Here is a 22872-nt window from a genome sequence, read left to right on the forward strand (position 1 = left end):
TGCCACAACAATACCAGCTTACCACCTATCATGTCACCACATGATCATGTTATATCACCATCATATGAACACATCAAATTTCGAAGCTCACTTGTAGCTTGCCTTGCATGCAATATAACATTCACTAATGCTTATATAAACATGCCATGAGAATACTACTCAAGCAAACATGCAAAACACTCATCATATCAAAGGTTCAAACATGCTTGCCTGGTTCGGAGTAGTCGGAGTCTAGCTCGGCGAAGTTTGCAGCTCCGTCACCTCCTTCGGTATCTACAATATAAAAAAATCGGATACTAACTTGAATACCGTGCGTGCAATAAAATTGTTCCAAATATTTTTCAAATAAATATGATAAAAAACTATCTAGGGGCTAGTTTAGAAAAACAGAAAACGCTTCGGTTAGAAATACGCCAACCCAAAAGAAAAACGTACTTTGCCCGAAGGCACTTTCAGATAACGCTTCGAATAATAGAGGAGAGGCTGATGAGGGGGTCCCACCCGTCACGTTTAAAACTTTGAAACAGAGCACACCGGCGCCCGAGGACCGCGATGGTCGCCGGCGTCGATCCACGACGAGGTAGGGAAAACGGAAAGTACCTACGGACTCACGGAGCTCTTCTGCGTCTGTCAGTGGTGGAGTTGGTCGTCGGCGAGCACCACGTCGACGGCGGCCTCCACTCCGGCGGACGGTGGTTCGGGCAGTGATGGATCCTACCGAGGAGGGCTGCAAACATCAAATTGGGGCTCGGGTTAGACTAGGTAGTGGACTAGGAGGTTGCTGACAAGGTTTGGGAGGCGGGGGTGCCTTCACCAGAGAAAATTTTGCCGGAGCCCGAAGCGGATCGGGGCGGCCGGAGTCGGGGAAGAAGGCTCTCCCGAGGCCTTCTGATGAGCGTGGCGAGGTTCTGAGGCGAGGAGGGGAGGTGCTAGGTCGAGAACAAGCTCGGGGCCTCCATTTATAGCCGGCCCGAGGCGGTTGCCGAGAACGGGGTTACTCCGGCGAGTGATTACGGCGAGGCAGTTGTCGGGCAGGCAGTTTAGGTGACTGGGCAGCTGCGGATTGGTCCACTGGTACCATCCAACGGCTAACCTTGGTCAGATTTGATCTGCTCCTATGGTTTCGACGGAACGGCCTCACGGGCTCGTCGGCGGCAGAGAGCGCGCCCTGCGCCTCTCAGGCCACAGCGACGGCTCTGCAGCATGCACAGGGGGAAAGGACGGCCACACGGAGGCTCCTGGTGGTGTGGGCGGTGCTGGATGGCGCCGTATGGCAGGGCTGGTCCCTGCTGACCGCCACGGGCGGTTCTGCCACCGCGGAAGACACTGGCGCTGGCGAGACACGTCGCCACAGACGCTTGCGCCCATCCAAACGACCGTGCGGCGCACTGGATAAGAAGGAGGAGCAGGGAGCAAGGCACCAACGCATGCACTAGCGAGATTGACACCGCGAACTGATGAAAACGACATTGTCTCTGAAATTGAAACTCCAAAATCTGAATTTGAACAGAAACAGTGCACACCAACTGTTCGACGAAATGATTTGAGCACATGGAAATTTTTTCTTGAGCTGAGACTTGGTGAGGTGATCTCTTGATGCATCTGGAGACTGCCTGAATTATCTCAGAATTTTAGGAAAAAGAAAAGAATGAATTTGACCAAAAATGGCAAATCTGGTCCAAACTTGCAGCAAGCAAATTTTGAAAAATTTGAACTGTGGACTAGAAGATCTTGATGGATCTATGTTGAGGGTACTAAGGACTAGCCAGAGGAGTTTATTTGGGATCAAGAGTCAAAGGAAATTTGGTAGTTCCTTTGTAATCCACCATAGTCCAAATAAATGACAAAAATTATTTTGAGGTTAAAATAAATAGGAATAAAATTTAAAAGAGGTTGAGACTTGTTGGAATAGGATGCTTGGCTTGATCCAGAGTGGGGAGGTGGGTTTTGGAAGAAAATATTCTACATAGGCCATGGCAAAAGAGAAATTTTTAAATGGAAAGAAATAATCCATAATTTTATAGGAATTCTTTTTAATAGAAATGATTTGTAAAAACCCTCCAAAGTTATTTGTGTTGAGCCAACATAAGCTGAAAAACCCTTAGGACCAAAGATTAAGATTTGGAAGAACCCATAAAAAAATACTTGTCACAAATGAAAATTTTGAGAAGGAGAGTCCTGTAGAATTTTTTCAAATGACCTCCTTCCACTTAAATAAAGAATTTGATAGAAACCAAATCAAAATTTTTGGAGTGTTACAACACCTACCCCCTTAGGAAAAATCTCGTCCCCGAGATTTCAGCTGATCCTCAAATAGGTGTGGGTACCCTGTCTGAAGAAAATCTTCTCTTTCCCATGTTGCTTCATCCTCGGTGTGATTGCTCCACTGCACCTTGAAAACCTTAATTGTTTTCTGACGGGTCCTCCTTTCGGATTCCTCCAATATTTTTATTGGACGTTCCGCGTAGGTGAGGTCTGGTTGCATGTCAATGTTCTCATGACATACATGCTTTTCTGGGTTTCTTACACATTTCCTCAACTGTGAGACGTGGAACACGTCGTGGACGTCTGACAGTTCTTTGGGTAGGTCTAGCTGGTAGGCCACTGTGCCTCTTCGTGCAACCACACAGAAGGGTCCAATAAACCGTGGTGCTAGCTTTCCTTTAACTTTGAATCGTTGCAGGCCCCTCATAGGAGATTCTCGTAGATACACATATTCACCGGGTTCAAAGCTGACTTCCCAATGTTTTTGATCGTAATAACTCTTTTGTCAGCTCTGGGCTGTCTTGAGTCGATCCCTGATTAGTCTAACTTTCTCCTCAGCTTCCTTGAGCATGTCTGGGTCGAAGATACGACTGTCTCCTGTTTCTGACCAATTTAATGGGGTACAACATCTTAGCCCGTACAATGCTTCAAAAGGTGCCATTTGTAGACTTGCTTGGTAACTATTGTTGTATGCGAACTCGGCATACGACAAGCTTTCTTCCCAACTGGTTCCGTAGGTGAGAACACATGCTCTTAGCATGTCCTCTAGAATTTGGTTCACATGTTCAGTTTGCCCTCCAGTCTGGGGGTGGTATGCTGTACTGAATACTAGTTGAGTTCCTAGAGCTTGTTGTAAATGATCCCAAAATCTAGAGATGAATTGAGTGCCTCTGTCGGATATTATGGTCTTTGGAATTCCATGTAGACAAACTATACAGGAGAGATAAAGTTTGGCAAGCTTCTAAGTGGTGTGGGTTGTCTTTACTGGGATGAAATGTGCCACCTTAGTTAATCTATCTGTGATGACCCATATGGCATCATTTCCGTGTCGTGACCGAGGTAGTCCGACAATAAAATCCATTCCAATCTCGTCCCATTTCCACTCAGGTGTCCTGTTTGGTTGTAATAGTCCTGCTGGTTTTTGGTGCTCGGCTTTAATGTGCTGACATGAATCACAACATGCAACGAATGTGGCTATATCCCTCTTCATACCGTGCCACCAAATTTTTTCCTAAATATCCTTGTACATTTTGGTTCCTCCAGGGTGGATTGAATATGGAGCGGTGTGGCCTTCAGCTAGAATTTGCTGTTTGGGGTCCTCTATATTTGGTACGCAAAGTCTGTCTCTGTACCATAATATTCCCTCATCGTCTATGACGAATTCTGAGGCCTTGCCCAGACTCACTTTTCTTTTTATGCCTTCGATGCTGGGGTGTCCATGCTGAGCCTTCTTAATCTGTTCCGTTAGGGTGGGCTGTATTTCCAAATTTGACACATTGCCTTCAGTGACCATCACCAAGTTGAGTTTAGCGAACTCCTGCTGAAATTCAGGTCTCAAGTTCTGTAGACTGTCGTTGCCCGAGCTGGGGTTTCGACTAAGAGCATCTGCCACTACATTCGCCTTTCCTGGATGGTAGTGAATGCCTACGTCATAATTGAAGGAAATATGCCCTAGAGGCAATAATAAAGTTATTATTTATTTCCTTATTTCATGATAAATGTTTATTATTCATGCTAGAATTGTATTAACCGGAAACATAATACATGTGTGAATACATCGACAAACAGAGTGTCACTAGTATGCCTCTACTTGACTAGCTCGTTGATCAAAGATGGTTATGTTTCCTAACCATAGACATGAGTTATCATTTGATTAATGGGATCACATCATTAGGTGAATGATCTGATTGACATGACCCATTCCATTAGCTTAGCACCCGATCGTTTAGTATGTTGCTATTGCTTTCTTCATGACTTATACATGTTCCTATGACTATGAGATTATGCAACTCCCATTTGCCGGAGGAACACTTTGTGTGCTACCAAACATCACAACGTAACTGGGTGATTATAAAGGAGCTCTACAGGTGTCTCCAAAGGTACATGTTGGGTTGGCGTATTTCGAGATTAGGATTTGTCACTCCGATTGTCGGAGAGGTATCTCTGGGCCCTCTCGGTAATGCACATCACTTAAGCCTTGCAAGCATTGCAACTAGTGAGTTAGTTGCGGGATGATGTATTACAGAACGAGTAAAGAGACTTGCCAGTAACGAGATTGAACTAGGTATTGGATACCGACGATCGAATCTCGGGCAAGTAACATACCAATGACAAAGGGAACAACATATGTTGTTATGCGGTCTGACCGATAAAGATCTTCGTAGAATATGTAGGAGCCAATATGGGCATCCAGGTCCCGCTATTGGTTATTGACCGGAGATGTGTCTCGGTCATGTCTACATTGTGCTCGAACCCGTAGGGTCCGCACGCTTAAGGTTTCGATGACAGTTATATTATGAGTTTATGAGTTTTGATGTACCGAAGGAGTTCGGAGTCCCGAATGAGATCGGGGACATGACGAGGAGTCTCGAAATGGTCGAGACGTAAAGATTGATATATTGGACGACTATATTCGGACATCAGAAAGGTTCCGAGTGATTCGGGTATTTTTCGGAGTACCGGGTAGTTACGGGAGAAGCAATGGGCCTTGATGGGCTTTAGTGGGAAGAGGAGAAAGGGCCAAGGGGCTGCTGCGCCCCCCCTCCCCTCTAGTCCGAATTGGACTAGGGAAAAGGGGGCCGGCCACCTCTCCTTCTCCTCCACTTCCTTCTCCCTTCCTCCCCTCTTGGTGGACTCCTACTAGGACTTGGAGTCCTAGTAGGACTCCACATCCTGGCCGCACCAATTGCCTTGGCCGGCCTCCTCCTCCTCCATCCTTTATATACTGAGGCAAGGGGCACCCCATGAACACAAGTTGATCCACGTGATCATATTCTTAACCGTGTGCGGTGCCCCCTTCCACCATAGTCCTCGATAATATTGTAGCGGTGCTTAGGCGAAGCCCTGCGATGGTAGTACATCAAGATCGTCACCACGCCATCGTGCTGACGGAACTCTTCCCCCACACTTTGCTGGATCGGAGTTCGGGGATCGTCATCGAGCTGAATGTGTGCTAGAACTCGGAGGTGCCGTAGTTTCGGTGCTTGATCGGTCGGGCTGTGGAGACATACGACTACATCAACCAAACACTTCCGTTGTCGATCTACAAGGGTACGTAGATCACACTCTCCCCCTCTCGTTGCTATGCATCATCATGATCTTGCGTGTGCGTAGGAAATTTTTGAAATTACTACGAAACCCAACAATAATCTTTCACTAATTCTAACCAGCGCCATTGCCGTAAATTGAGTTCTGGTTGTGTGAAAATATATTTGAGGCTTTTATGGTCCGTATATATTTCACAACGATTTCCAAGCAAAAAGTGCCTCCACTCTTTGAGTGCATGAATGACTGCTGCTAATTCCAAGTCATGAGTAGGATAGTTTTCTTCATGCTTTTGTAGTTGCCGAGAAGCGTATGCGACTACTTTGCCTTCTTGCATTAGTACGCATCCGAGGCCCTTCCGGGACGCGTCACAATATACTTCTTGAGTAACTGTGTGATTGGTTTTGCTAGGGTGGAGAACCCCTCAATAAACCTTCGGTAATATCCAGCCATCCCCAGGAAACTTCGCACATCTGTCACGTTGGCTGGTGGTTTCCAGCCAAGTACGGCCTTAACTTTTTCTGGGTCCACGGCAACACCTTCTTGGGTCAATACGTGGCCTAGAAAACCAACCTATCTCAACCAAAATTCACATTTTCTGAATTTGGCGTATAATTGATGCTTCCTTAATTCTCCCAGTACAATTCTGAGATGTTCAGCATGTTCTTCTGGTGTCTTAGAGTATACCAGAATACCATCAATGAACACGACCACAAATTTGTCCATGAATTTCATAAACACTTTATTCATGAGGTGGACAAAATATGCGGGGGCGTTTGTCAGTCCAAACGACATTACTGTAAATTCATATAATCTGTATCTGGAGGTGAATGCTATCTTAGGGATATCTTCTGTCCGTACTTTTAATTGATGATACCCCGACCTTAAAATCATTTTTTGAGAAAACCTTGGCTTGTGTGAGTTGGTCAAATAAATCATTTATCCATGGCATCGGATATTTGTTCTTGATGGTGACCATGTTGAGTGCTTGATAGTCTATAGATAATCTCAGTGTCCCATCCTTTTTCTTGGCAAATAATACTGGTGAACCCCAAGGTGAGGAGCTGGCCCGTATAAATCCCTTGTCCAGTAATTCTTTTATTTGCTTCTTTAATTCTACCAACTCGGAGGGTGCCATTCTATAGGGCTTCTTGTAAATGGGGGTGGTTCCAGGTGCTAGTTCAATAATGAACTCTATTTCCCAGTCTCATGGCATGCCTGGTAGTTCTTCGGGAAATACGTCAGGGAACTCACACACCACTGGAACTTTTCTTAACTCTGAAATGTCCACCTTGTTCAACCTTGGTTGCCGTGATACTGGCCTTTCTTGAGCTACAACTTTTATTGTCTTCCCATGATGATGAGTAAGAATTATAGTCCGATTGAAGCAGTCGATAAATCCTTTGTTGGTGGTTAACCAGTCCATTCCTAGGATAACATCCAGTCCCTTATTTTCCAATACAATGAGGTTTGCCTGAAACTTTAGTCCTTCAATCTCAATAACCACACCTTGGCAGTAACTCTGAGTGATTTACTTAATCCTGGGGGACTTGATGGTCATGGATTTTTCCAGGGGAAGCATCGAAAAATCATGTTGCAAAGCAAATTTCTTTGAAATGAACAAGTGAGAACCTCCAGAATCAAACAAAACCGTGGCAGGTATTGTGTTGACAGGGAACGTACCGAGTACGATATCCGGGGCATTCTGTGCTTCCTCCTTGGTCACATGTTTCAAGTGACCCTTCCTGTGATTGTTATTGGGGTTGAATTTGTTACGCTTGGGTGTTGAATTATTTCCATTGTTGTTCGGCTTGGGGGCCGAGTTTCTTGGCTTTGGGTACTGTTTGGCATAGTGTCCTTCCTCTCCACAAGCGTAGCAAGTAACGCCAGGGCGATATATAAAATCCTTGTCTCTTGCATGAAATTTTTTGTTTGGGCATGGAACAATGGTTGTGGATTTGTTCGCTCCAATTTTCTAAAAATCAGTCTTGTTCCGATTGTTGCGAGCATGAGTAGTTTTGTCCCTTTTGCGCTTGCGAAAATCCTCCAAGCTACGGCGCTCATTTTCCAATGTAATAGCTTTGTCCACAAGTGTTTTGAAATCTCGAAAGGTGTGTACGACCAGCTGGCATTTAAGTGCTGGTGCCAAACCATCCAGAAATTTTTCCATCTTTTTATTCTCAGTCATATGCTCTTCTTTGGCATAACGAGATAATTGAGTAAACTGACTATCGTACTCAGTCACTATCATGCTTCTCTGCTTGAGGTCATCAAACTCCCTTTTCTTGATCTTCATAATGCCTCTGGGAATGTGCGCCCCACGAAAACCTTTAAATTCTTCCCAAGTGATGTTGTTTTCATTGGGGTGCATGTGTAGGAAATTTTCCCACCATGATGCAGCTGCTCCAGTGAGGTAGTGAGGTGCATAAAGTACCTTCTCATGGTCCGAACATTGTGCAACAATTAACTTCCTTTCAATGTCTCAAAGCCAATCATCGGCCTCAAGAGGTTTATCAGTGTGAGAGAACGTTGGGGGACGTGTCTTTTGTAGTTCAGAAAATTTGGAATGCTGCTGATATGGTTCACGGTGATTTCCCATATTGATAACATGGTTCATCATTTCTTGATGTTGCTGCTGGCTTTGCTCATAAAGGTGGCATATTTGAGAAAATGCTGTTTCACTGCCTTGCTGACTTGACTGCCCCTGTGTGAAATTGTTACTGGTCTGGGTACCATAATTTTCCTCCGGCGGACTTGGCATGGAACGAGTCCAGGGACGAGTCATTTTCCACTCTGGGGTATTTTTGCAGAATTCATGAGAAAACTGAGTGGCAAAAATACATAATTTTTGCAAAGGCAGAATTTTAAGAACTTAATTTTTTTTCAAGAAAAATACTTGATTGCACATGGAGAAGGACTGCTCAGTACATATCTTACACGCAAGCCATAATTATACAATACATCACTCAGGATGTGAGTACACCTTCCTGACATGTTATTTAGGCTAGTGCACTTCTCCGAGTTCCTACATGATGCGCACACAAACTACTTCTCACCAAACCTATATACATATAAACATATCATACAAGCTGGTACATCGCACGGCTGCTTGGCGCACTCAGTCGGAGATGGTGAAAACTTCCCTCTGCCTGCCGAGGGTAAGATCCAGTGATGCTGGAGACTCAACCTCCTCCTCACTAATAGGCTCCAGACGCGAAGTATTGGTTTGAGGAGCTGGTGCGGGCACGACAGGTGGTGCAACACTGACTGGAGTAGGAGCAATGACTTGGTCAAACTCCTCAGTGGTAGGCAGGCGGCGAGCGGTGGCTAAGATGGCAGGTGCATAGGATGCCTAGGATGAGACGTAAGTCAGTGGTGGTGCTGTACGGAGGAGCTCCCTCCTGTTGGCGGAACAGCCCTGAACGAAGTCCATATGAGTAGCCACAAAGTCGTCCACGAGGTTATGAAAGGCTGCCTCAAGAGCTTTGAGATACTCAACTAGCATCTCAATAGCCTCATCTATCTCTCCCCTAGTGCAAGCAAATGCATAGTGACAAGTGTATGGCACGTGGCATGGGAGGTAGCGGTAGGGACGAGTCTTCATCGAAGGAAGAGAATCCCGGAGACGAGCTATTGCCTCATGGGCAGCCATTTGCATGGCATGCCTCTCCGTAGGCATGGCCCTTCCAACAAATCGGAAGCGGCGTGATTCGGAACGTCCTCCCTTGAATTGCACCACGGCCTGGTGCATAGACACGCTGTCGCTGAGCTTGTGCTGGTAGAGTGTGAACTCCGGATGAGCCGATGGCCCGATCGCGACCTTGGTGATGGAGACGAGAAGCTTGATAAACCCCTCGGGTACATTGGCGAACACCTGTGACTCACAGTCGCTGCCAGCCATCTACAAAGGTAGACAAAAATTCCAGGTAGTCAATTCATAAATTTATGATGACTAACAGAAAATTGCTACAATTGTAAAGTGTTAAAATAGCACTTATTACGCTAATAACAGATTAGCGAACGCACCTAGTGGCTTCCTACAGTCAGCCTAGCTCTGATACCAAGGTTGCCAGGACCGGATTTCCAATAAAACGTTTATTGAAAAACCGACCATTTTATTGGACCAATATAGAAGAATCCTCCTTACTGGTAGACAAATCCTTGATACAGAAATCCAGAAGTACTAAATATTATACAAGGTTGAGCTAAGGCTGCTCAACAATTTATTACAAGCATGTCGATATTATACATAAAGGCGGATATGACACAAAGGGTATGGTGGCATATCTACTGACTCGTGATAAAAGTGGTGGTGGATATGTCACAGTGAAGTGGGTGACATGACTCCAAAATCTTACAGCTCATCAAGCGTCGGAGTGAGGCTTGATGATTTTATTTGGGTAGCGCAAGCGTATATAATACAAGTGACCAACTCCAGGATCGCACGGGACTGACTGGGACTCCTCTAGGCGTCGGACTCGCTATCGAACTCTTCATCCATAAGGTCGCCTTCATCAACATCTGGCCAAATCAACAAGCCAGGTGAGTACTTTGAATGTACTCGCAAGACAGTTTGGACATAAGATATAACAAATGCAAACATGATGCACGTGAGTAGATTAGTAATGCACACTCAGATAATAAAATTGCACTGCGTGATAAATGAAAGGAAGTCGGGCGGTAGTCCTCCCGAAATCCCAATAAAATAGCTGAAGACCGATCGGATGTCTGAAGCGACACCTCGAAAGGAAAAATAAATTAACATGCCACAGTCAGGCGTCAGGGCAACACCACATAAAGGGCTTATACTGAAACGTAAATGACAGTGCGTGACACAGTCAGACGTCTAAGCGACATCTCGAAAAGGGCTTATAATGAAAGTAAATCACAAGGATGCCACAGTCGGACATCTGAGCGACATCACCTAAAAGGGCTTATATCAAAAGAAAATAGCAAGAATGCCACAGTCAGACGTCTGGGCGACATCACATAAAGGGCTTATATTTCGTCATTCGAATTCAGGTAGCTCAAGAATATAAATCATCCCAGGGAAATACTCAGTACATAATAATAAATTGGTTAGTCCATCCACAGGAATAACATTCTGTTGGGTTTACCACTCACAGTTTCATGCTTATCCTCCGGAGACTGTCACTGAGACTGACACTGAGACTGACACTGATATGTTGATCAAAGTCCTTGATCATGAACACGGTTACTCGAATGGTTTTGACTCTGCAGAGTTTGTACTCTTTACCCATAGCCAACGGATTTCAGTAATCACAAAGGACTAGTTCTGTTTACAGTATTTTAGAAGAAACACATCAATCCAGTACACACCCATTCCACATTCTGCTGCCAGGAATCACCCTAGGCAACGTTCAACAAAAACTTTGAGACGGGGAGGCTACAACCTCGAGTAGCATGGGATCAAATTTATATTCACGCGCTCTAAGGGGTGCCCCCTCTCGGTCCCAACCGGAAACACCCATGCCCCCTGACCGGATGACGGACTTTAATCCAGGGCCATGGAACCCTCATCACGGCCCCTCTATTTGGTGTGTACAAGGAAAGAGGTTTGCAACTGACTAGACCGCATTCTTTGTAGAAGACATGTGGCAGTACGAAAAGGGGACGAACGGGACATGACTTGATCCACGTTATTACTCGAGTTAAACGGTTGACATAAGACTGGCATGCCACAACAATACCATCTTACCACCTATCATGTCACCACATGATCAGGTTATATCACCATCATATGAACACATCAAATTTCGAAGCTCACTTGTAGCTTGCCTTGCATGCAATATAACATTCACTAATGCTTATATAAACATGCCATGAGAAAACTACTCAAGCAAACATGCAAAACACTCATCATATCAAAGGTTCAAATATGCTTGCCTGGTTCGGAGTAGTCGGAGTCTAGCTCGGCGAAGTTTGCGGCTCCGTCACCTCCTTCGGTATGTACGGTATAAAAAAATCGGATACTAACGTGAATACCGTGCATGCAATAAAATTGTTCCAAATATTTTTCAAATAAATATGATAAAAAACTAGATAGAAAAATAAAGATGACAGAAAAAGAATCAACTCAAAATCATCTTCTGTTTAAAAGTTATAAAGGTTTTAGTCCAGGGACTAATCTGTGATGAAACAGAAACTATCCAGGGGCTAGTTTAGAAAAATAGAAAACGCTTCGGTTAGAAATACGCCAACCCAAAAGAAAAACGTACTTTGCCCGAAGGCACTTTCATATAACGCTTCAAATAATAGAGGAGAGGCTGACGAGGGGGTCGCACCCGTCAGGTTTAAAACTTTGAAACAGAGCACACCGGCGCCCGAGGACCACGGTGGTCGCCGGCGTCGATCCACAGCGAGGTAGGGAAAATGGAAAGTACCTACGGACTCACGGAGCTCTTCCGCGTCTGTGGGTGGTGGAGTTGGTCGTCGGCGAGCACCACGTCGACGGCGACCTCCACTCCGGCGGACGGTGGTTCGGGCGGTGATGGATCCTACCGAGGAGGGCTGCAAACATCAAATTGGGGCTCGGGTTAGACTAGGTAGTGGACTAGGAGGTCGCTGACAAGGTTTGGGAGGCGGGGGTGCCTTCACCAGAGAAAATTTTACTGGAAGCCCGAAGCGGATCAGGGCGGCCGGAGTCGGGGAAGAAGGCTCTCCCGAGGCCTTCTGATGAGCATGGCGAGGTTCTGAGGTGAGGAGGGGAGGTGCTGGGTCGAGAACGAGCTTGGGGCCTCCATTTATAGCCGGCCTGAGGCGGTTGCCGAGAACGGGGTTACTCCGGCGAGTGATTACGACGAGGTAGTGGTCGGGCATGCGGTTTAGGTGACTGGGCAGCTGCGGATTGGTCCACTGGCACCATCCAACAGCTAACCTTGTTTAGATTTGATCTACTCCCGTGGTTTCGATGGAACGGCCTCACGGGCTCGTCGGTGGCAGAGAGCGCGCTCTGTGCCTCTCAGTCCACGGCGACGGCTCCGCAGCACGCACAGGGGGAAAGGACGGCCACGCGGAGGCTCCTGGTGGTGTGGGCGGTGCTGGACGGCGCCGTATGGCAGGGCTGGTCCCTGCTGACCGCCACGGGCGGTTCTACCACCGCGGAAGACGCTGGCGCTGGCGAGACACGTCGCCACCGACGCTTGCGCCCGTCCAAACGACCGTGCGGTGCACCAGATAAGAAGGAGGAGCAGGGAGCAAGGCGCCAACGCGTGCATTGGCGAGATTGACGCCGCGGACTGACGAAAACGACACTGTCTCTGAAATTAAAACTCTGAAATCTGAATTTGAACAGAAACAATGCACACCAACTGTTCGACGAAATGATTTGAGCACATGGAATTTTTTTCTTGAGCTAAGACTTGGTGAGGTGATCTCTTGATGCATCTGGAGACTGCCTGAATTATCTTAGAATTTTAGGAAAAAGAAAAGAATGAATTTCACCAAAATGGCAAATCTGGTCCAAACTTGCAGCAAGCAAATTTTGAAAAATTTGAACTGTAGACTAGAAGATCTTGATGGATCTAGGTTGAGGGTACTAAGGACTAGCTAGAGGAGTTTATTTGGGATCAAGATTCAAAGGAAATTTGGTAGTTCCTTTGTAAACCACCATAGTCCAAATAAATGACAAAAAATGATTTTGAGGTTAAAATAAATAGAAATAAAATTTGAAAGAGGTTGAGACTTGCTGGAATAGGATGCTTGGCTTGATCCAGAGTGGGGAGGTGGGTTTTGGAAGAAAATATTCTACATTGGCCATGGCAAAAGAGAAATTTTTAAATGGAAAGGAATAATCCATAATTTTATAGGAATTCTTTTTAATAGAAATGATTTGTAAAAACCCTCCAAAGTTATTTGTGTTGAGCCAACATAAGCTGAAAAACCCTTAGGACCAAAGATCAAGATTTGGAAGAACCCATAAAAAAATACTTGTCACAAATGAAAATTTTGAGAAGGAGAGTCCTTTAGAAAAAAATTTAAATGACCTCCTTCCACTTAAATAAAGAATTTGATAAAAACCAAATCAAAAATTTTGGAGTGTTACATAGAGGGGCAGGGCTAGCACCCAAGACACATCAAGAAACACCAAGCCGTGTGCCGGCAACCCAGTCCCCTCTAGTTTATCCTCCGTCATAGTTTTCGTAGTGCTTAGGCGAAGCCCTGCGGAGATTGTTCTTCACCAACACCGTCACCACTCCATCCAGCTGTAGGAACTCATCTATTACTCGCCCCTCTTGCTGGATCAAGAAGGCGAGGACGTCATTGAGTTGAATGTGTGATGAACGCGGAGGTGCCGTCCATTCGGTACTTGATCGGGACATATCGTGAAGGTGTATGACTACATCAACCGTGTTGATAAACGCTTCCGCTTTCAGTCTACGAGGGTACGTAGACACACTCTCCCTTCTCGTTGCTATGATCTCCTAGATCGATCTTGCGTGATCGTAGGAAAAAAATTGAATTACCGCGTTCCCCAACGGTGGCATCAGAGCTAGGTCTACGCATAGATGTTATATGCACGAGTAGAACACAATGAGTTGTTGGCGATAATAGTCATACTGCTTACCAGCAACGTCTTACTTTGATTCGGCGGTATTGTTGGATGAAGCGGCCCGGACCGACATTACATGACCGCGTTCATGAGACTGGTTCTACCGACGTGCTTCGCACACAGGTGGCTAGTGGGTGTCTGTTTCTCCAGCTTTAGATGAATCGAGTTTGACTACGCCCGATCCTTTTTGAACGTTAAAACATCACACTTGACAAAAAATCGTTGTGGTTTTGATGCATAGGTAAGAACGGTTCTTGCTAGAAGCCCGTAGGGGCCACGTAAAACTTGCAACAACAAAGTAGAGGACGTCTAACTTGTTTTTGCAGGGCTTGCTGTGATGTGATATGGTCAAGATGTGATGATATATAAATTGTTGTATGAGATGATCATGTTTTGTAACAGTTATCGGCAACTGGAAGGAGCCATATGGTTGTCGCTTTATTGTATGAAAGCAATCGCCATGTAATTGCTTTACTTTATCACTAAGCTATAGCGATAGTCGTAGAAGCAATAGTTGGCGAGATGACAACGATGCTACGATGGAGGTCAAGCTGGTGACGACGGTGATCATGACGGTGCTTTGGATATGGAGATCAAAGGCACAAGATGATGGTGGCCATATCATATCACTTATATTGATTGCATGTGATGTTTATCCTTTATGCATCTTATTTTGCTTAGTACGGCGGTAGCATTATAAGATGATCTCTCACTAAATTTCAAGGTATAAGTGTTCTCTCTGAGTATGCATCGTTGCTACAGTTCGTCGTGTCGAGACACCACGTGATGATCGGGTGTGATAAGCTCTACGTTCACATACAACGGGTGCAAGCCAGTTTTGCACACGCGGAATACTCGGGTTAAACTTGACGAGCCTAGCATATGCAGATATGGCCTCGGAACACTGAGACCGAAAGGTCGAACGTGAATCATATAGTAGATATGATCAACATAGTGATGTTCACCATTGAAAACTACTCCATCTCACGTGATGATTGGTCATGGTTTAGTTGATATGGATCACGTGATCATTTAGATGACTAGAGGGATGTCTATCTAAGTGGGAGTTCTTAAGTAATATGATTAATTGAACTTTAATTTATCATGAATTTAGTACCTGATAGTATTTTGCATGTTTATGTTGTTGTAGATCTATGGCCCGTGCTACCGTTCCTTTGAATTTTAGTGCGTTCCTAGAGAAAGCTAAATTGAAAGATGATGGTAGCAACTACATGGACTAGGTCCGTAACTTGAGGATTATCCTCATTGTGCACAGAAGAATTATGTCCTAGAAGCACCGCTAGGTGCAAAGCCCGCTGCAGGAGCAACTCCAGATGTTATGAACATCTGGCAGAGCAAAACTGATGACTACTCGATAGTTCAGTGTGCCATGCTTTACGGCTTAGAATTGGTACTTCAAAGACGTTTTGAACGTCATGGAGCATATGAGATGTTCCAGGAGTTGAAGTTAATATTTCAAGCAAATGCCCAAATTGAGAGATATGAAGTCTCCAATAAGTTCTATAGTTGCAAGATGGAGGAGAATAGTTCTGTCAGTGAACATATACTCAGAATGTCTGGGTACCACAACCACTTGACTCAACTAGGAGTTAATCTTCCTGATGATAGTGTCATTGACAGAGTTCTTCAATCACTGCTGATACATCTCCAACGTATCTATAATTTTTGATTGCTCCATGCTATATTATCTACTATTTTGAACATTATTGGGCTTTATTATCCACTTTTATATTATTTTTGGGACTAACCTATTAACCGGAGGCCCAGCCCAGAATTGCTGTTTTTTGCCAGTTTTAGAGTTTTGAAAAAAAGGAATATCAAACGGAGTCCAAACGGAATGAAACCTTCGGGACGTGATTTTCTCAACGAACAAGACCTAGGAGACTTGGACCCTCCGTCAAGACACAAAAGAGGAGGCCACGAGGTAGGGGGCGCGCCTACCCCCCCCAGGAGCGCCCTCCACCCTCGTGGGCCCCCTGTTGCTCCACCGACGTACTCCTTCCTCCTATATATACCTACATACCCCCACACGATCAGATACGGAGCCAAAAACCTAATTCCACCGCCGCAAATTTCTGTATCCATGAGATCCCATCTTGGGGCCTGTTCCGGAGCTCCGCCGGAGGGGGCATCGATCACGGAGGGCTTCTACATCAACACCATAGCCCCTCCGATGAAGTGTGAGTAGTTTACCTCAGACCAACGGGTCCATAGTTATTAGCTAGATGGCTTCTTCTCTCTTTTTGGATCTCAATACAATGTTCTCCCCCTCTCTTGTGGAGAACTATTCGATGTAATCTTCTTTTTGCGGTGTGTTTGTTGAGACCGATGAATTGTGGGTTTATGATCAAGTCTATCTATGAACAATATATGAATCTTCTCTGAATTCTTTTATGTATGATTCGTTATCTTTGCAAGTCTCTTCGAATTATCAGTTTGGTTTGGCCTACTAGATTGATCTTTCTTGCAATGGGAGAAGTGCTTAGCTTTGGGTTCAATCTTGCGGTGTCCTTTCTCAGTGACAGTAGGGGCAACAAGTCACGTATTGTATTGTTGCCATCGAGGATAACAAGATGGGGTTTTCATCATATTGCGTGAGTCTATCCCTCTACATCTTGTCATCTTGCTTAAGGCGTTACTCTGTTTTTAACTTAATACTCTAGATGCATGCTGGATAGCGGTCGATGAGTGGAGTAATAGTAGTAGATGCAGGCAGGAGTCGGTCTACTAGTCTCGGACGTGATGCCTATATACATGATCATACCTAGATATTCGCATAACTATGCTCAATTCTGTCAATTGCTCAACAGTAATTTGTTCACCCACCATAGAATACTTATGTTCTCGAGAGAAGCCACTAGTGAAACCTATGGCCCCGGGTCTATCTTTATCATATTAATCTCCTACTACTTAGTTATTTCGTTTGCTTTTTTACTTTGCCTTTATTTTACTTTGCATCTTTATCACAAAAATACCAAAAATATTATCTTATCATATCTATCAGATCTCACTCTTGTAAGTGGCCGTGTAGGGATTGACAACCCCTATTCGCGTTGGTTCCGAGGATTTATTTGTTTTGTGCAGGTACGGGGGACTCGCGTGTAGCCTCCTACTGGATTGATACCTTGGTTCTCAAAAACTGAGGGAAATACTCACGCTACTTTGCTGCATCATCCCTTCCTCTTCGGGGAAAACCAACGCAGTGCTCAAGAGGTAGCAAGAAGGATTTCTGGCGCCGTTGCCAGGGAGGTCTACGCAAAAGTCAACATACCAAGTACCCATCACATACCATTATCTCCCGCATTACATTATTTGTCATTTACCTCTCGTTTTCCTCTCCCCCACTTCACCATTGCCGTTTTATTCGGCCTATCTCTCTCTATCCTCCCTCTCTTTCTCTATTTGCCTCTTTTTGCCCGCTTGCCTTTTGTTTGCTTGTGTGTTAGTTTGCTTGCTTGTCACGATGGATCAAGATAATACTAAATTGTGTGACTTCACCAATACCAACAACAATGATTTTATTAGCACTCCAATTGCTCCTCTTACCGATGCTGAATCTTGTGAAATTAATACTGCTTTGCTGAATCTTGTCATGAAAGATCCGTTTTCCGGCCTTCCTAGTGAAGATGCCGCTACCCATCTTAATAGCTTCATTGATTTGTGTGATACGCAAAATAAGAAAGATGCGGATAATGATATTGTTAAATTGAAGCTATTTCCTTTTTCGCTTAGAGATCGTGCTAAAGCTTGGTTTTCATCTTTGCCTAAAAATAGTATTGATTCATGGAACAAGTGCAAAGATGCTTTTATCTCTAAGTATTTTCCTCCCGCTAAGATCATCTCTCTTAGAAACGATATTATGAATTTTAAGCAACTTGATCATGAACATGTTGCACAAGCTTGGGAGAGAATGAAACTACTGATACGTAATTGCCCTACTCATGGTTTAAATTTGTGGATGATTATACAAAAATTTTATGCCGGGTTAAATTTTGCTTCTAGAAATCTTTTAGATTCGGCCGCGGGAGGCACTTTTATGGAAATCACTTTAGGAGAAGCTACTAAACTCGTAGATAATATTATGGTTAATTATTCTCAATGGCATACTGAAAGATCTACTAATAAAAAGGTGCATGCGATAGAAGAAATTAATGTTTTGAGTGGAAAGATGGACGAAATTATGAAATTATTTGCTAATAAGAGTGTTTCTTCTGATCCTAATGATATGCCCTTGTCTACTTTGATTGATAATGAATCTATGGATCTGAATTTTATTGGTAGGACCAATTTTGGTAACAACGCGTATAGAGGAAATTTTAATCCTAGGCCTTATCCTAGTAATCCCTCTAATAATTATGGTAATTCCTACAACAACTCTTATGGAAATTATAATAAGATGCCCTCTGATTTTGAATCTAATATTAAAGAATTTATTACTTCGCAAAAGAATTTTAATGCTTTGATTGAAGAAAAATTGCTTAAGATTGATGAGTTGGCTAGGAACATGGATAGAATTTCTCTTGATGTTGATTCTTTGAAACTTAGATTTATTCCACCTAAGCATGATATCAGTGAGTCTCTCAAAGCCATGAGAATTTCCATTGATGCGTGCAAAGAAAGAACCGCTAGGATGCATGCTAAGAAAGATGCCTTTATAAGAGTGTGTTCTTCTAGTTCCTATGAAAATAAAGATGAAGATCTAAAAGTTATTGATGTGTCCCCTATGAAATCTTTGTTTTGCAATATGAATCTTGATAATTATGGGACTGAATATGATCCACCTTTACCTAGAAGGCGTTTCAAGAATTCGATTTTTTTATCTTGATGCTAAAATTGATATAATTGGGATAGAAGAAATTAAAACCCTAGATGTTGCTAAACCCACTATTATGGATTTCAAGGAATTTAACTATGAAAATTGCTCTTTGATTGATTGTATTTCCTTGTTACAATCTGTGCTAAATTCTCCTCATGCTTACAGTCAAAATAAAGCGTTTACTAAACATATCGTTGATGCCTTGATGCAATCTTATGAAGAAAAACTTGAATTGGAAGTTTCTATCCCTAGAAAACTTTATGATGAGTGGGAACCAACTATTAAAATTAAAATTAAAGATCATGAATGCTATGCTTTATGTGATTTGGGTGCTAGTGTTTCCACGATTCCAAAGAATTTGTGTGATTTGTTAGGTTTTCGTGATTTTGATGATTGCTCTCTAAACTTGCACCTTGCGGATTCCACTATTAAGAAACCTATGGGAAGAATTAATGATGTTCTTGTTGTTGCAAATAGGAATTATGTACCCGTAGATTTTATTATTCTTGACATAGATTGCAATCCTTCATGTCCTATTATTCTTGGTAGACCTTTCCTTGGAACGATTGGTGCAATTATTGATATGAAGGAAGGAAATATTAGATTCCAATTTACATTAAGGAAAGGCATGGAACACTTTCCTAGAAAGAAAATTAAATTACCTTATGAATCTATTATGAGAGCCACTTATGGATTGCCTACCAAAGATGGCAATACTTAGATCTATCCTTGCTTGTTATGCCTAGCTAGGGGCGTTAAACGATAGCGCTTGTTGGGAGGCAACCCAATTTTATTTTTATTCCTTGCTTTTTGCTCATGTTTAGTAATAAATAATTTATCTAGCCTCTGTTTTGGTTGTGTTTTTGTGTTTAATTAGTGTTTGTGCCAAGTAGAACCGTTGGGAAGACTTGGGGAAAGTCTTGTTACACTTGCTGTAAAAAACAGAAACTTTAGCGCTCACGAGAACTACTGCCATTTTTATTTGGAGAGCGCTATTTAGTTAATTCTTTTTGCAGATGATTAATAGATAAATTCCTCACGTCCAGCAATTTATTTTAGAATTTTTGGGGTTCCAGATCTTGCGCTAGCTACAGATTACTACAGACTGTTCTGTTTTTGACAGATTCTGTTTTTCGTGTGTTGTTTGCTTATTTTGATGAATCTATGGCTAGTAAAATACTCCCTCCATTCTAAATTACTCGTCGCAGAAATGGATGTATCTAGAACTAAAATACATCTAGATACATTCATATTTGCGACAAGTAATTCGGAGCGGAGCGAGTAGTTTATAAACCATAGAGAAGTTGGAATACAGTAGGTATAACACCAATATAAATAAAGAATGAGTTCATTACAGTACCTTGAAGTGGTCTTTTGTTTTCTTTCACTAACGGAGCTCACAATATTTTCTACTTTAAGTTTTGTGTTGTGAAGTTTTCAAGTTTTGGGTAAAGATTTGATGGATTATGGAACAAGGAGTGGCAAGAGCCTAAGCTTGGGGATGCCCATGGCACCCCCAGGATAATCTAAGGACACCTAAAAGCCAAAGATTGGGGATGCCCCGGAAGGCATCCCCTCTTTCATCTAATTCTATCGGTAACTTTACTTGGAGCTATATTTTTATTCGCCACATGATATGTGTTTTGCTTGGAGCGTCTTGTATGATTTGAGTCTTTACTTTTTAGTTTACCACAATCATCCTTTCTGTACACACCTTTTGAGAGAGCCATACATGATTTGGAATTTGTTAGAATACTCTATGTGCTTCTCTTATATCTTTTGAGTTATGTAGTTTTGCTATAGTACTTCATTTATATCTTTTAGAGCACAGTGGTGGATTTGTTTTATAGAAACTATTGATCTCTCATGCTTCACTTAGATTATTTTGAGAGTCTTAAATAGCATGGTAATTTGCTTAAAATCCTAATATGCTAGGTATTCAAGATTAATAAAATTTTCTTATGAGTGTTTTGAATACTAAGAGAAGTTTGATGCTTGATGATTGTTTTGAGATATGGAAGTAATAATATTAAAGTCGTGCTAGTTGAGTAGTTGTGAAATTGAGAAATACTTGTGTTGAAGTTTGCAAGTCCCATAGCATGCACGTATGGTAAACGTTATGTAACAAATTTGAAACATGAGGTGTTATTTGATTGTCTTCCTTATGAGTGGCGGTCGGGGACGAGCGATGGTCTTTTCCTACCAATCTATCCCCCTAGGAGCATGCACGTAGTGCCGAGGTTTTTGATGACTTGTAGATTTTTGCAATAAGTATGTGAGTTCTTTATTACTAATGTTGAGTCCATGGATTATACGCACTCTCACCCTTCCATCCTTGCTAGCCTCTTCGGTACCGTGCATTGCCCTTTCTCACATCAAGAGTTGGCGCAAACTTCGCCGGTGCATCCAAACCCCGTGATATGATACGCTCTTTCACACATAAACCTCCTTATATCTTCCTCAAAATAGCCACCATACCTACCTATTATGGCATTTCCATAGCCATTCTGAGATATATTGCCATGCAACTTTCCACCATTCTGTTTATCATGACACATTCATCATTGTCATATTGCTTAGCATGATCATGTAGTTGACATAGTATTTGTGGCAAAGCCACCGTTCATAATTCTTTCATACATGTCACTCTTGGTCCATTGCATATCCCGGTACACCGCCGGAGGCATTCATATAGAGTCATCTTTTGTTCTAGTATCGAGTTGTAATCACTGAGTTTTAAATAAATAGAAGTGTGATGATCATCATTTTTAGAGCATTGTCCCAAGTGAGGAATAAAAAAAAGAGAAAGGCCATAAAAAAGAGAAGGCCCAAAAAAATGAGAGAAAAAGAGAGAAGGGACAATGTTACTATCCTTTGCCACACTTGTGCTTCAAAGTAGCACCGTAATCTTCATGATAGAGAGTCTCTTGTTTTGTCATTTTCATATACTAGTGGGAATTTTTCATTATAGAACTTGGCTTGTATATTCCAACAATGGGCCTCCTCAAGTGCCCTAGGTCTTCGTGAGCAAGCAAGTTGGATGCACACCCACTTAGTTTCTTTTGTTGAGCTTTCATACATTTATAGCTCTAGTGCATCCGTTGCATGGCAATCCCTACTCCTTGCATTAACATCAATCAATGGGCATCTCCATAGCCCATTGATTAGCCTCGTTGATGTGAGACTTTCTCCTTTTTTGTCTTCTCCACATAACCCCCCTCATTATATTCTATTCCACCCATAGTGCTATGTCCATGGCTCGCGCTCATATATTGCGTGAAAGTTTATAGGTTTGAGATTACTAAAGTATGAAAAAATTTCTTGGCTTGTCATCGGGGTTGTGCATGATGAGAGCATTCTTGTGTGACGAAAATGAAACATGACTAAACTATATGATTTTGTAGGGATGAACTTTCTTTGGCCATGTTATTTTGAGAAGACATAATTGCTTAGTTAGTATGCTTGAAGTATTATTATCTTTATGTCAATATGAACTTTTGTCTTGAATCTTTCAGATCTGAATATTCATGCCACAATTAAGAAGAATTACATTAAAATTATGCCAAGTAGCACTCCGCATCAAAAATTCTGTTTTTATCATTTACCTACTCGAGGACGAGCATGAATTAAGCTTGGGGATGCTTGATACGTCTCCAACGTATCTATAATTTTTGATTGCTCCATGCTATATTATCTACTGTTTTGGACATTATTGGGCTTTATTATCCACTTTTATATTATTTTTGGGACTAACCTATTAACCAGAGGCCCAGCCCAGAATTGCTGTTTTTTTTGCCTGTTTTAGGGTTTCGAAGAAAAGGAATATCAAACGGAATCCAAACGGAATGAAACCTTCGGGAACGTGATTTTCTCAACGAACAAGACCCAGGAGACTTGGACCCTATGTCAAGACACAAAAGAGGAGGCCATGAGG

The sequence above is a fragment of the Triticum urartu genome, chromosome 3A (assembly GCF_056163025.1).
Source record: "Triticum urartu cultivar PI428250 chromosome 3A, HENAU_Tu73, whole genome shotgun sequence".
NCBI lineage: Eukaryota > Viridiplantae > Streptophyta > Magnoliopsida > Poales > Poaceae > Triticum > Triticum urartu.